The following is a 14,159-nucleotide window of genomic DNA, read 5'->3' on the forward strand; positions in this document are numbered from 1 at the left end:
ATGATCAATGACGAATTAACGATGAAGAATGAACAAGGATCAATGATCATTGAAGAATGAACAAGAATCAATGGTCAATAAAGAAGGAACGATGAAGAATGAACAAGGATCAATGATCAATGACGAATGAACGATGAAGAATGAACAAGGATCAATGATCAATGACGAATGAACGATGAAGAATGAACAAGGATCAATGATCAATGACGAATGAACGATGAATAATGAAGAAGGATCAATGATAATTGAAGAATGAACGATGAAGAATGAACAAGGATCAATGATCAATGAAGAATGAACGATGAAGTATGAACAAAGATCAATGATCAATGAAGAATGAACGATGAATAATGAACAAGGATCAATGATCAATGACGAATGAACGATGAAGAATGAACAAGGATCAATGATCAATGACGAATTAACGATGAAGAATGAACAAGGATCAATGATCATTGAAGAATGAACAAGAATCAATGGTCAATAAAGAAGGAACGATGAAGAATGAACAAGGATCAATGATCAATGACGAATGAACGATGAAGAATGAACAAGGATCAATGATCAATGACGAATGAACGATGAAGAATGAACAAGGATCAATGATCAATGACGAATGAACGATGAATAATGAAGAAGGATCAATGATAATTGAAGAATGAATGATGAAGAATGAACAAGGATCAATGATCAATGAAGAATGAACGATGAAGTATGAACAAAGATCAATGATCAATGAAGAATGAACGATGAATAATGAACAAGGATCAATGATCAATGACGAATGAACGATGAAGAATGAACAAGGATCAATGATCAATGAAGAATGAACAAGGATCAATGGTCAATGACGAACGAACGATGAAGAATGAACAAGGATCAATGATCAATGAGGAATGAACGATGAAGAATGAATAAGGATCAATGATCAATGAAGAATGAATGATGAAGAATGAACAAGGATCAATGATCAATAAAGAATGAACGATGAAGAATGAACAAGGATCAATGATCAATGTCGAATGAACGACGAAGAATGAACAAGGATCAATGATCAATGAAGAATGAACGATGAAGAATGAACAAGGATCAATGATCAATGACGAATTAACGATGAAGAATGAACAAGGATCAATGATCATTGAAGAATTAACAAGAATCAATGGTCAATAAAGAAGGAACGATGAAGAATGAACAAGGATCAATGATCAATGACGAATGAACGATGAAGAATGAACAAGGATCAATGATCAATGACGAATGAACGATGAAGAATGAACAAGGATCAATGATCAATGACGAATGAACGATGAATAATGAAGAAGGATCAATGATAATTGAAGAATGAACGATGAAGAATGAACAAGGATCAATGATCAATGAAGAATGAACGATGAAGTATGAACAAAGATCAATGATCAATGAAGAATGAACGATGAATAATGAACAAGGATCAATGATCAATGACGAATGAACGATGAAGAATGAACAAGGATCAATGATCAATGACGAATTAACGATGAAGAATGAACAAGGATCAATGATCATTGAAGAATGAACAAGAATCAATGGTCAATAAAGAAGGAACGATGAAGAATGAACAAGGATCAATGATCAATGACGAATGAACGATGAAGAATGAACAAGGATCAATGATCAATGACGAATGAACGATGAAGAATGAACAAGGATCAATGATCAATGACGAATGAACGATGAATAATGAAGAAGGATCAATGATAATTGAAGAATGAATGATGAAGAATGAACAAGGATCAATGATCAATGAAGAATGAACGATGAAGTATGAACAAAGATCAATGATCAATGAAGAATGAACGATGAATAATGAACAAGGATCAATGATCAATGACGAATGAACGATGAAGAATGAACAAGGATCAATGATCAATGAAGAATGAACAAGGATCAATGGTCAATGACGAACGAACGATGAAGAATGAACAAGGATCAATGATCAATGAGGAATGAACGATGAAGAATGAATAAGGATCAATGATCAATGAAGAATGAATGATGAAGAATGAACAAGGATCAATGATCAATAAAGAATGAACGATGAAGAATGAACAAGGATCAATGATCAATGACGAATGAACGATGAATAATGAAGAAGGATCAATGATAATTGAAGAATGAACGATGAAGAATGAACAAGGATCAATGATCAATGAAGAATGAACAAGGATCAATGGTCAATGACGAACGAACGATGAAGAATGAACAAGGATCAATGATCAATGAAGTATGAACGATGAAGAATGAACAAGGATCAATGATCCATGACGAATTAACGATGAAGCATGAACAAGGATCAATGATCAATGACGAATGAACGATGAAGAATGAACAAGGATCAATGATCAATGAAGAATGAACGATGAAGAATGAACAAGGATCAATGATCAATGTCGAATGAACGACGAAGAATGAACAAGGATCAATGATCAATGAAGAATGAACGATGAAGAATGAACAAGGATCAATGATCAATGACGAATTAACGATGAAGAATGAACAAGGATCAATGATCATTGAAGAATGAACAAGAATCAATGGTCAATAAAGAAGGAACGATGAAGAATGAACAAGGATCAATGATCAATGACGAATGAACGATGAAGAATGAACAAGGATCAATGATCAATGACGAATGAACGATGAAGAATGAACAAGGATCAATGATCAATGACGAATGAACGATGAATAATGAAGAAGGATCAATGATAATTGAAGAATGAACGATGAAGAATGAACAAGGATCAATGATCAATGAAGAATGAACGATGAAGTATGAACAAAGATCAATGATCAATGAAGAATGAACGATGAATAATGAACAAGGATCAATGATCAATGACGAATGAACGATGAAGAATGAACAAGGATCAATGATCAATGACGAATTAACGATGAAGAATGAACAAGGATCAATGATCATTGAAGAATGAACAAGAATCAATGGTCAATAAAGAAGGAACGATGAAGAATGAACAAGGATCAATGATCAATGACGAATGAACGATGAAGAATGAACAAGGATCAATGATCAATGACGAATGAACGATGAAGAATGAACAAGGATCAATGATCAATGACGAATGAACGATGAATAATGAAGAAGGATCAATGATAATTGAAGAATGAATGATGAAGAATGAACAAGGATCAATGATCAATGAAGAATGAACGATGAAGTATGAACAAAGATCAATGATCAATGAAGAATGAACGATGAATAATGAACAAGGATCAATGATCAATGACGAATGAACGATGAAGAATGAACAAGGATCAATGATCAATGAAGAATGAACAAGGATCAATGGTCAATGACGAACGAACGATGAAGAATGAACAAGGATCAATGATCAATGAGGAATGAACGATGAAGAATGAATAAGGATCAATGATCAATGAAGAATGAATGATGAAGAATGAACAAGGATCAATGATCAATAAAGAATGAACGATGAAGAATGAACAAGGATCAATGATCAATGTCGAATGAACGACGAAGAATGAACAAGGATCAATGATCAATGAAGAATGAACGATGAAGAATGAACAAGGATCAATGATCAATGACGAATTAACGATGAAGAATGAACAAGGATCAATGATCATTGAAGAATGAACAAGAATCAATGGTCAATAAAGAAGGAACGATGAAGAATGAACAAGGATCAATGATCAATGACGAATGAACGATGAAGAATGAACAAGGATCAATGATCAATGACGAATGAACGATGAAGAATGAACAAGGATCAATGATCAATGACGAATGAACGATGAATAATGAAGAAGGATCAATGATAATTGAAGAATGAACGATGAAGAATGAACAAGGATCAATGATCAATGAAGAATGAACGATGAAGTATGAACAAAGATCAATGATCAATGAAGAATGAACGATGAATAATGAACAAGGATCAATGATCAATGACGAATGAACGATGAAGAATGAACAAGGATCAATGATCAATGACGAATTAACGATGAAGAATGAACAAGGATCAATGATCATTGAAGAATGAACAAGAATCAATGGTCAATAAAGAAGGAACGATGAAGAATGAACAAGGATCAATGATCAATGACGAATGAACGATGAAGAATGAACAAGGATCAATGATCAATGACGAATGAACGATGAAGAATGAACAAGGATCAATGATCAATGACGAATGAACGATGAATAATGAAGAAGGATCAATGATAATTGAAGAATGAATGATGAAGAATGAACAAGGATCAATGATCAATGAAGAATGAACGATGAAGTATGAACAAAGATCAATGATCAATGAAGAATGAACGATGAATAATGAACAAGGATCAATGATCAATGACGAATGAACGATGAAGAATGAACAAGGATCAATGATCAATGAAGAATGAACAAGGATCAATGGTCAATGACGAACGAACGATGAAGAATGAACAAGGATCAATGATCAATGAGGAATGAACGATGAAGAATGAATAAGGATCAATGATCAATGAAGAATGAATGATGAAGAATGAACAAGGATCAATGATCAATAAAGAATGAACGATGAAGAATGAACAAGGATCAATGATCAATGACGAATGAACGATGAATAATGAAGAAGGATCAATGATAATTGAAGAATGAACGATGAAGAATGAACAAGGATCAATGATCAATGAAGAATGAACAAGGATCAATGGTCAATGACGAACGAACGATGAAGAATGAACAAGGATCAATGATCAATGAACTATGAACGATGAAGAATGAACAAGGATCAATGATCAATGACGCATGAACGATGAAGAATGAACGATGAAGAATGAACAAGGATCAATGATCAATGAAGAATAAACGATGAAGAATGAACAAGGATCAATGATCATTAAAGAATGAACAAGGATCAATGGTAAATAAAGAATGAACGATGAAGAATGAACAAGGATCAATGATTAATGAAGAATGAACGATGAAGAATGAACAAGGATCAATAATCAATGACGAATGAACGATGAAGAATGATCAAGGATCATTGATCATTGAAGAATGAACAAGGATCAATGGTCAAGAAAGAATAAACGATGAAGAATGAACAAGGACCAATGATCAATGAAGAATGAACGATGAAGAATGAACAAAGATCAATGATCAATGAACAATGAACAATGAAGAATGAATAAGGATCAATGATCAATGAGGAATGAACGATGAAGAATGAATAAGGATCAATGATCAATGAAGAATGAATGATGAAGAATGAACAAGGATCAATGATCAATAAAGAATGAACGATGAAGAATGAACAAGGATCAATGATCAATGACGAATGAACGATGAAGAATGAACAAGGATCAATGATCAATGAAGAATGAACGATGAAGAATGAACAAGGATCAATGATCAATGTCGAATGAACGACGAAGAATGAACAAGGATCAATGATCAATGAAGAATGAACGATGAAGAATGAACAAGGATCAATGATCAATGACGAATTAACGATGAAGAATGAACAAGGATCAATGATCAATGACGAATGAACGATGAAGAATGAACAAGGATCAATGATCAATGAAGAATGAACGATGAAGAATGAACAAGGATCAATGATCAATGTCGAATGAACGACGAAGAATGAACAAGGATCAATGATCAATGAAGAATGAACGATGAAGAATGAACAAGGATCAATGATCAATGACGAATTAACGATGAAGAATGAACAAGGATCAATGATCATTGAAGAATGAACAAGAATCAATGGTCAATAAAGAAGGAACGATGAAGAATGAACAAGGATCAATGATCAATGACGAATGAACGATGAAGAATGAACAAGGGTCAATGATCAATGACGAATGAACGATGAAGAATGAACAAGGATCAATGATCAATGACGAATGAACGATGAATAATGAAGAAGGATCAATGATAATTGAAGAATGAACGATGAAGAATGAACAAGGATCAATGATCAATGAAGAATGAACGATGAAGTATGAACAAAGATCAATGATCAATGAAGAATGAACGATGAATAATGAACAAGGATCAATGATCAATGACGAATGAACGATGAAGAATGAACAAGGATCAATGATCAATGAAGAATGAACAAGGATCAATGGTCAATGACGAACGAACGATGAAGAATGAACAAGGATCAATGATCAATGAAGTATGAACGATGAAGAATGAACAAGGATCAATGATTAATGACGAATGAACGATGAAGAATGAACGATGAAGAATAAACAAGGATCAATGATCAATGAAGAATAAACGATGAAGAATGAACAAGGATCAATGATCATTAAAGAATGAACAAGGATCAATGGTAAATAAAGAATGAACGATGAAGAATGAACAAGGATCAATGATCAATGAAGAATGAACGATAAAGAATGAACAAGGATCAATGATCAATAAAGAATGAACGATGAAGAATGAACAAGGATCAATGATCAATGACGAATCAACGGTGAAGAATGAACAAGGATGAATGATCCATGAAGAATGAACGATGAAGAATGAACAAGGATCAATAATCAATGATGAATGAACGATGAAGAATGAACAAGGATCAACGATCAATGAAGAATGAACAAGGATAAATGGCCAATAAAGAATGAACGATGAAGAATGAACAAGGATCAATGATTAATGAAGAATGAACGATGAAGAATGAACAAGGATCAATAATCAATGACGAATGAACGATGAAGAATGATCAAGGATCATTGATCATTGAAGAATGAACAAGGATCAATGGTCAAGAAAGAATAAACGATGAAGAATGAACAAGGACCAATGATCAATGAAGAATGAACGATGAAGAATGAACAAAGATCAATGATCAATGAAGAATGAACAATGAAGAATGAATAAGGATCAATGATCAATGAGCAATGAACGATGAAGAATGAATAAGGATCAATGATCAATGAAGAATGAATGATGAAGAATGAATAAGGATCAATGATCAATAAAGAATGAACGATGAAGAATGAACAAGGATCAATGATCAATGACGAATGAACGATGAAGAATGAACAAGGATCAATGATCAATGAAGAATGAACGATGAAGAATGAACAAGGATCAATGATCAATGTCGAATGAACGACGAAGAATGAACAAGGATCAATGATCAATGAAGAATGAACGATGAAGAATGAACAAGGATCAATGATCAATGACGAATTAACGATGAAGAATGAACAAGGATCAATGATCATTGAAGAATGAACAAGAATCAATGGTCAATAAAGAAGGAACGATGAAGAATGAACAAGGATCAATGATTAATGACGAATGAACGATGAAGAATAAACAAGGATCAATGATCAATGACGAATGAACGATGAAGAATGAACAAGGATCAATGATCAATGACGAATGAACGATGAATAATGAAGAAGGATCAATGATAATTGAAGAATGAACGATGAAGAATGAACAAGGATCAATGATCAATGAAGAATGAACGATGAAGTATGAACAAAGATCAATGATCAATGAAGAATGAACGATGAATAATGAACAAGGATCAATGATCAATGACGAATGAACGATGAAGAATGAACAAGGATCAATGATCAATGAAGAATGAACAAGGATCAATGGTCAATGACGAACGAACGATGAAGAATGAACAAGGATCAATGATCAATGAAGTATGAACGATGAAGAATGAACAAGGATCAATGATCAATGACGAATGAACGATGAAGAATGAACAAGGATCAATGATCAATGAAGAGTGAACGATGAAGAATGAACAAGGATCAATGATCATTGAAGAATGAACAAGGATCAATGGCCAAAAAAGAATGAACGATGAAGAAAGAAGAAGGATCAATGATCAATGAAGAATGAACAAGGATCAATGATCAATGACGAATGAACGATGAAGAATTAACAAGGATCAATGATCATTAAAGAATGAACAAGGATCAATGGTAAATAAAGAATGAACGATGAAGAATGAACAAGGATCAATGATCAATGAAGAATAAACGATGAAGAATGAACAAGGATCAATGATCAATGACGAATAAACGATGAAGAATGAACAAGGATCAATGATCAATGAAGAATGAACAAGAATCAATGGTCAATAAAGAAGGAACGATGAAGAATGAACAAGGATCAATGATCAATGACGAATGAACGATGATTAATGAAGAAGAATCAATGATAATTGAAGAATGAACGATAAAAAATGAACAAGGATCAATGATCAATGAAGAATGAACGATGAAGAATGAACAAGGATCAATGATCAATGGCGAATGAACGATGAAGAATGAACAAGGATCAATGATCAATGAAGAATAAACGATGAAGAATGAACAAGGATCAATGATCATTAAAGAATGAACAAGGATCAATGGTCAATAAAGAATGAACGATGAAGAATGAACAAGGATCAATGATCAATGAAGAATGAACGATGAAGAATGAACAAGGATCAATGATCAAAGAAGAATGAACGATGAAGAATAAACAAGGATCAATGATCAATGAAGAATAAACGATGAAGTATGAACAGGGATCAATGACCAATGAAGAATGAACGATGAAGAATGAACAAGGATCAATGATCAATGAAGAATTAACGATGAAGAATGAATAAGGATCAATGATCAATGAGGAATGAACGATGAAGAATGAATAAGGATCAATGATCAATGAAGAATGAATGATGAAGAATGAACAAGGATCAATGATCAATAAAGAATGAACGATGAAGAATGAACAAGGATCAATGATCAATGACGAATGAACGATGAAGAATGAACAAGGATCAATGATCAATGAAGAATGAACGATGAAGAATGAACAAGGATCAATGATCAATGTCGAATGAACGACGAAGAATGAACAAGGATCAATGATCAATGAAGAATGAACGATGAAGAATGAACAAGGATCAATGATCAATGACGAATTAACGATGAAGAATGAACAAGGATCAATGATCAATGACGAATGAACGATGAAGAATGAACAAGGATCAATGATCAATGAAGAATGAACGATGAAGAATGAACAAGGATCAATGATCAATGTCGAATGAACGACGAAGAATGAACAAGGATCAATGATCAATGAAGAATGAACGATGAAGAATGAACAAGGATCAATGATCAATGACGAATTAACGATGAAGAATGAACAAGGATCAATGATCATTGAAGAATGAACAAGAATCAATGGTCAATAAAGAAGGAACGATGAAGAATGAACAAGGATCAATGATCAATGACGAATGAACGATGAAGAATGAACAAGGATCAATGATCAATGACGAATGAACGATGAAGAATGAACAAGGATCAATGATCAATGACGAATGAACGATGAATAATGAAGAAGGATCAATGATAATTGAAGAATGAACGATGAAGAATGAACAAGGATCAATGATCAATGAAGAATGAACGATGAAGTATGAACAAAGATCAATGATCAATGAAGAATGAACGATGAATAATGAACAAGGATCAATGATCAATGACGAATGAACGATGAAGAATGAACAAGGATCAATGATCAATGAAGAATGAACAAGGATCAATGGTCAATGACGAACGAACGATGAAGAATGAACAAGGATCAATGATCAATGAAGTATGAACGATGAAGAATGAACAAGGATCAATGATCAATGACGAATGAACGATGAAGAATGAACAAGGATCAATGATCAATGAAGAATGAACGATGAAGAATGAACAAGGATCAATGATCAATGTCGAATGAACGACGAAGAATGAACAAGGATCAATGATCAATGAAGAATGAACGATGAAGAATGAACAAGGATCAATGATCAATGACGAATTAACGATGAAGAATGAACAAGGATCAATGATCATTGAAGAATGAACAAGAATCAATGGTCAATAAAGAAGGAACGATGAAGAATGAACAAGGATCAATGATTAATGACGAATGAACGATGAAGAATAAACAAGGATCAATGATCAATGACGAATGAACGATGAAGAATGAACAAGGATCAATGATCAATGACGAATGAACGATGAATAATGAAGAAGGATCAATGATAATTGAAGAATGAACGATGAAGAATGAACAAGGATCAATGATCAATGAAGAATGAACGATGAAGTATGAACAAAGATCAATGATCAATGAAGAATGAACGATGAATAATGAACAAGGATCAATGATCAATGACGAATGAACGATGAAGAATGAACAAGGATCAATGATCAATGAAGAATGAACAAGGATCAATGGTCAATGACGAACGAACGATGAAGAATGAACAAGGATCAATGATCAATGAAGTATGAACGATGAAGAATGAACAAGGATCAATGATCAATGACGAATGAACGATGAAGAATGAACAAGGATCAATGATCAATGAAGAGTGAACGATGAAGAATGAACAAGGATCAATGATCATTGAAGAATGAACAAGGATCAATGGCCAAAAAAGAATGAACGATGAAGAATGAAGAAGGATCAATGATCAATGAAGAATGAACAAGGATCAATGATCAATGACGAATGAACGATGAAGAATGAACAAGGATCAATGATCAATGTCGAATGAACGACGAAGAATGAACAAGGATCAATGATCAATGAAGAATGAACGATGAAGAATGAACAAGGATCAATGATCAATGACGAATTAACGATGAAGAATGAACAAGGATCAATGATCATTGAAGAATGAACAAGAATCAATGGTCAATAAAGAAGGAACGATGAAGAATGAACAAGGATCAATGATTAATGACGAATGAACGATGAAGAATAAACAAGGATCAATGATCAATGACGAATGAACGATGAAGAATGAACAAGGATCAATGATCAATGACGAATGAACGATGAATAATGAAGAAGGATCAATGATAATTGAAGAATGAACGATGAAGAATGAACAAGGATCAATGATCAATGAAGAATGAACGATGAAGTATGAACAAAGATCAATGATCAATGAAGAATGAACGATGAATAATGAACAAGGATCAATGATCAATGACGAATGAACGATGAAGAATGAACAAGGATCAATGATCAATGAAGAATGAACAAGGATCAATGGTCAATGACGAACGAACGATGAAGAATGAACAAGGATCAATGATCAATGAAGTATGAACGATGAAGAATGAACAAGGATCAATGATCAATGACGAATGAACGATGAAGAATGAACAAGGATCAATGATCAATGAAGAGTGAACGATGAAGAATGAACAAGGATCAATGATCATTGAAGAATGAACAAGGATCAATGGCCAAAAAAGAATGAACGATGAAGAAAGAAGAAGGATCAATGATCAATGAAGAATGAACAAGGATCAATGATCAATGACGAATGAACGATGAAGAATTAACAAGGATCAATGATTATTAAAGAATGAACAAGGATCAATGGTAAATAAAGAATGAACGATGAAGAATGAACAAGGATCAATGATCAATGAAGAATAAACGATGAAGAATGAACAAGGATCAATGATCAATGACGAATAAACGATGAAGAATGAACAAGGATCAATGATCAATGAAGAATGAACAAGAATCAATGGTCAATAAAGAAGGAACGATGAAGAATGAACAAGGATCAATGATCAATGACGAATGAACGATGATTAATGAAGAAGAATCAATGATAATTGAAGAATGAACGATAAAAAATGAACAAGGATCAATGATCAATGAAGAATGAACGATGAAGAATGAACAAGGATCAATGATCAATGGCGAATGAACGATGAAGAATGAACAAGGATCAATGATCAATGAAGAATAAACGATGAAGAATGAACAAGGATCAATGATCATTAAAGAATGAACAAGGATCAATGGTCAATAAAGAATGAACGATGAAGAATGAACAAGGATCAATGATCAATGAAGAATGAACGATGAAGAATGAACAAGGATCAATGATCAAAGAAGAATGAACGATGAAGAATAAACAAGGATCAATGATCAATGAAGAATAAACGATGAAGTATGAACAGGGATCAATGACCAATGAAGAATGAACGATGAAGAATGAACAAGGATCAATGATCAATGAAGAATTAACGATGAAGAATGAATAAGGATCAATGATCAATGAGGAATGAACGATGAAGAATGAATAAGGATCAATGATCAATGAAGAATGAATGATGAAGAATGAACAAGGATCAATGATCAATAAAGAATGAACGATGAAGAATGAACAAGGATCAATGATCAATGACGAATGAACGATGAAGAATGAACAAGGATCAATGATCAATGAAGAATGAACGATGAAGAATGAACAAGGATCAATGATCAATGTCGAATGAACGACGAAGAATGAACAAGGATCAATGATCAATGAAGAATGAACGATGAAGAATGAACAAGGATCAATGATCAATGACGAATTAACGATGAAGAATGAACAAGGATCAATGATCAATGACGAATGAACGATGAAGAATGAACAAGGATCAATGATCAATGAAGAATGAACGATGAAGAATGAACAAGGATCAATGATCAATGTCGAATGAACGACGAAGAATGAACAAGGATCAATGATCAATGAAGAATGAACGATGAAGAATGAACAAGGATCAATGATCAATGACGAATTAACGATGAAGAATGAACAAGGATCAATGATCATTGAAGAATGAACAAGAATCAATGGTCAATAAAGAAGGAACGATGAAGAATGAACAAGGATCAATGATCAATGACGAATGAACGATGAAGAATGAACAAGGATCAATGATCAATGACGAATGAACGATGAAGAATGAACAAGGATCAATGATCAATGACGAATGAACGATGAATAATGAAGAAGGATCAATGATAATTGAAGAATGAACGATAAAGAATGAACAAGGATCAATGATCAATGAAGAATGAACGATGAAGTATGAACAAAGATCAATGATCAATGAAGAATGAACGATGAATAATGAACAAGGATCAATGATCAATGACGAATGAACGATGAAGAATGAACAAGGATCAATGATCAATGAAGAATGAACAAGGATCAATGGTCAATGACGAACGAACGATGAAGAATGAACAAGGATCAATGATCAATGAAGTATGAACGATGAAGAATGAACAAGGATCAATGATCAATGACGAATGAACGATGAAGAATGAACAAGGATCAATGATCAATGAAGAATGAACGATGAAGAATGAACAAGGATCAATGATCAATGTCGAATGAACGACGAAGAATGAACAAGGATCAATGATCAATGAAGAATGAACGATGAAGAATGAACAAGGATCAATGATCAATGACGAATTAACGATGAAGAATGAACAAGGATCAATGATCATTGAAGAATGAACAAGAATCAATGGTCAATAAAGAAGGAACGATGAAGAATGAACAAGGATCAATGATTAATGACGAATGAACGATGAAGAATAAACAAGGATCAATGATCAATGACGAATGAACGATGAAGAATGAACAAGGATCAATGATCAATGACGAATGAACGATGAACAATGAAGAAGGATCAATGATAATTGAAGAATGAACGATGAAGAATGAACAAGGATCAATGATCAATGAAGAATGAACGATGAAGTATGAACAAAGATCAATGATCAATGAAGAATGAACGATGAATAATGAACAAGGATCAATGATCAATGACGAATGAACGATGAAGAATGAACAAGGATCAATGATCAATGAAGAATGAACAAGGATCAATGGTCAATGACGAACGAACGATGAAGAATGAACAAGGATCAATGATCAATGAAGTATGAACGATGAAGAATGAACAAGGATCAATGATCAATGACGAATGAACGATGAAGAATGAACAAGGATCAATGATCAATGAAGAGTGAACGATGAAGAATGAACAAGGATCAATGATCATTGAAGAATGAACAAGGATCAATGGCCAAAAAAGAATGAACGATGAAGAAAGAAGAAGGATCAATGATCAATGAAGAATGAACAAGGATCAATGATCAATGACGAATGAACGATGAAGAATTAACAAGGATCAATGATCATTAAAGAATGAACAAGGATCAATGGTAAATAAAGAATGAACGATGAAGAATGAACAAGGATCAATGATCAATGAAGAATAAA

This window comes from Amaranthus tricolor, chromosome 9 (assembly GCF_026212465.1).
Source record: "Amaranthus tricolor cultivar Red isolate AtriRed21 chromosome 9, ASM2621246v1, whole genome shotgun sequence".
NCBI classification, from domain to species: domain Eukaryota; kingdom Viridiplantae; phylum Streptophyta; class Magnoliopsida; order Caryophyllales; family Amaranthaceae; genus Amaranthus; species Amaranthus tricolor.